General features: G+C 39.1%; 1 long non-coding RNA gene and 1 other non-coding gene across 2 annotated transcripts in view; both read right to left on the reverse strand.

The window, feature by feature from the left end:
* Positions 1–590: 590 nt before the first annotated feature.
* Positions 591–697, reverse strand: LOC116536812. Its single transcript, XR_004262803.1, has one exon. It is a non-coding gene; the product is annotated as a U6 spliceosomal RNA (small nuclear RNA).
* A 1,587-nt stretch (positions 698–2,284) lies between these two features.
* The window catches only part of LOC116536699, a 16,664-nt gene continuing 15,843 nt past the window's right edge, over positions 2,285–3,105 (reverse strand). The window contains exon 3 of the long non-coding RNA XR_004262762.1: positions 2,285–2,439. This is a non-coding gene — a long non-coding RNA (uncharacterized LOC116536699). The remainder of the gene's footprint in view (positions 2,440–3,105) is intronic.

Genomic DNA, 3,105 nt, shown 5'->3' on the forward strand with positions numbered 1-3,105 from the left:
CAAGACCTCTGTTCTGTTCCATTGGCCTATATCTCTATTTTGGTACCAGTACCATGCTGTTTTGATTACCGTAGCCTTGTAGTATAGTTTGAAGTCAGGTAGCGTGATGCCTCCAGCTTTGTTCTTTTTGCTTAGAATTGTCTTGGCTATGTGGGCTCTCTTTTGGTTCCATATGAAGTTTAAGTTTTTTTTTCCAGTTCTGTGAAGAGGGTCATAGGTAGCTTGATGGGATAGCATTGAATCTGTAAATTACTTTGGGCAGTATGGCCATTGTCACAATATTGATTCTTCCTAACAATGAGCATAGAATGTTTTTCCATCTGTTTGTGTCCTCTCTTATTTCCTTGATCAGTGGTTTGTAGTTCTCCTTGAAGAGGTCCTTTACATCCTTTGTTAGTTGTATTCCTAGGTATTTTATTCTCTTCATAGCAATTGTGAATGGCAGTTCGTTCTTGATTTGGCTCTCTTTAAGTCTGTTATTGGTGTATAATAATGCTTGTGATTTCTGCACATTGATTTTGTATACTGAGACTTCGCTGAAGCTGCTTATCAGTTTAAGGAGATTTTGGGCTGAGATGATGGGGTCTTCTAAAAATATGGAACACTTCACAAATTTACGTGTCATCCTTGTGCAGGGGCTATGCAAATCTTCTCTGTATCATTCAAATTTTCGTATATGTGCTGCCGAAGTGAGAACTGATTTTATATATTTTTAATTGACATGTAATAATTATACATATTTTGGGGTACATGTGGTATTTTGATATATGTATATAATATGTAATGATGAAGTCAGGGTAACTGGCATATCCATCACTTCAAACATTTATCATTTTTTGTCTTGAGTATATTCAAAATCTGTTCTTGGCCAGGTGTGGTGGCTTACACCCATAATCCCAGCACTTTGGGAGGCCAAGGCAGGTGGATCACCTGAGGTCAGGAGTTTGAGACCAGCCTGGCCAACATGGTGAAACCCCATCTCTACTAAAAATACAAAAAAAAAAAAGTTAGCTCGGCATGGTGGCACATGCCTGTAGTACCAGCTACTCGGGAGGCTGAGGCAGGAGAATCACTTGAACCTGAGAGTCCGAGGTTGCAGTGAGCTGAGATCCTGCCACTGCACTCCAGCCTGGGTGACAGAGCAAGACTTCGTCTCAAAAACCAAACAAACAAACAAAATAATCTGTTCTTTTTGCTATTTGAAAATCGTCAATAAATTGTTGCTAATTATAATAGTCACCCTAGGGTGCTATAGAACACTAGAGAAGTTCAACAACATTCATTAAGCTCTTTGTGTTAAGCACTGTGTGAATCCAAAGATAAGCAGGTGACAAAAACAAGCAATGGTGAAAGGACTCCCCATTCAATTAATGGTGCTGGGATAACTGGTTAGCCAAATGCAGAAGATTGAAACTGGACCCCTCCTTACACTATATACAAAAATCAACTCAAGATGAATTAAAGACTTAATTGTAAAACACAAAACTATAAAAACCCTGGAAGACAACCTAGGCAAGACCATCCTGGACATAGCAATGGACAAAGATTTCATAATGAAGATGCCAAAAGCAAACACAACAAAAGCAAAAATTGAGAAATGGGATCTAATCAAACTAAAGAGCTCCTACACAGCAAAAGAAACTGTCAAAAGCGTTAACAGACAACCTACAGAATGGGAGAAAAAATTTGCAAATTATGCATCTGACAAAGGTCTAATATTCAGCATTTACAAGAAATTTTAAGCAAATTTACAAGAGAAAAACAACCCCATTAAAAAGTGGACAAAGGACATGAAGAGACAGTTTTCAAAAGAAGATATACATATGGCCAACAAGCATATGAAGAAAAGCTCAATATTACAGATACTGAGAAATGCAAATGAAAACCACAAAGAGATGCCATCTCACACCACTCAGAATGGCTATTACTAAGAAGTCAAAAAATAACAGATGCTGATGAAGTTGTGGAGAAAAGGGAACACTTATACACTGTTGGTGGCAGTATAAATTAGTTCAACCATTATGGAAAGCAGTGTGGTGCTTCCTTAAGGAACTAAAAGCAGAACTGCCATTCAATCCAGGAATCTCATTACTGAGTATATAACCAGAGGACTATAAATCATTCCACCATAAAGACACATGCACGTGAATGTTTATTTCAACACTATTCACAATAGCAAAGACATGGAGTCAACCTAAATGCCCGTCAATAATAGACTGGATAAAGAAAATGTGGTACAAATACACCATGGAATACTATGCAGCCATAAAAAATAATGAGATCATATCTTTTACAGGAACATAGATGAAACTGGAGGCCATTATCCTTAGTAAACTAATGCAGAAATAGAAAACCAAATACCACAAGTTCTCACTTACAAGAGGGAGCCAAATGATGAAAACGTATGGATACATAGAGGGGAACAACACACACTGGGGCCTATTGGAGGGTGGAGGGTGAAAGCAGCAAGAGCATTAGAAAAAATAACCATTGGGTACTAGGCTTAGTACCTAGGTGACTAATCTGTACAGCAAACCCCCATGACACAAGTTTACCTGTATAACAAACCTGCACATGTATCCCCCAAGCTAAAATAAAAGTTTTTTAAAAAGATAAGCAAGACACATTCCAGCACTTCCAAAGCCTATCTGCAGATGAGACAAGCCAACAAATGACTAATATAATCAATAAAGATACAAGATATAATAAAGAAAAGAAGAAAGAAAAATATACAAAGATCTTGAATTTGGGCACCCCCTATGTGGGAGTCACTTTTGTCTCTATTATCTCATTTAATGCTCACAACAATCCTATGAGGTCGCCATTTTGTAATCCTGTCTTATTGATGAGAAAAACTGCAGAGGCCATGGCCACACAACTAGCAAGTGGAGGAGTCCCAGCCTGCTTGGCTCCAAAGTGCAGGCTCTTTCCCTTTCAACCTTCCATCTCCCATAGTGCCACAACAGAAGTATGAAAAGAGTGCTGCTTGGCAGGGGGCAGTGGCTCATGCCTGTAATCGCAGCACTTTGTGAGGCTGAGGCTGGCGGATCACCTGAGGTCGGGAGTTCGAGATCAGCCTGACCAACATGGAGAAACCCCGTCTCT

Source organism: Sapajus apella, unplaced genomic scaffold, assembly GCF_009761245.1.
Source record: "Sapajus apella isolate SASKATOON/1434 unplaced genomic scaffold, GSC_monkey_1.0 scaffold103, whole genome shotgun sequence".
Lineage (NCBI taxonomy): Eukaryota > Metazoa > Chordata > Mammalia > Primates > Cebidae > Sapajus > Sapajus apella.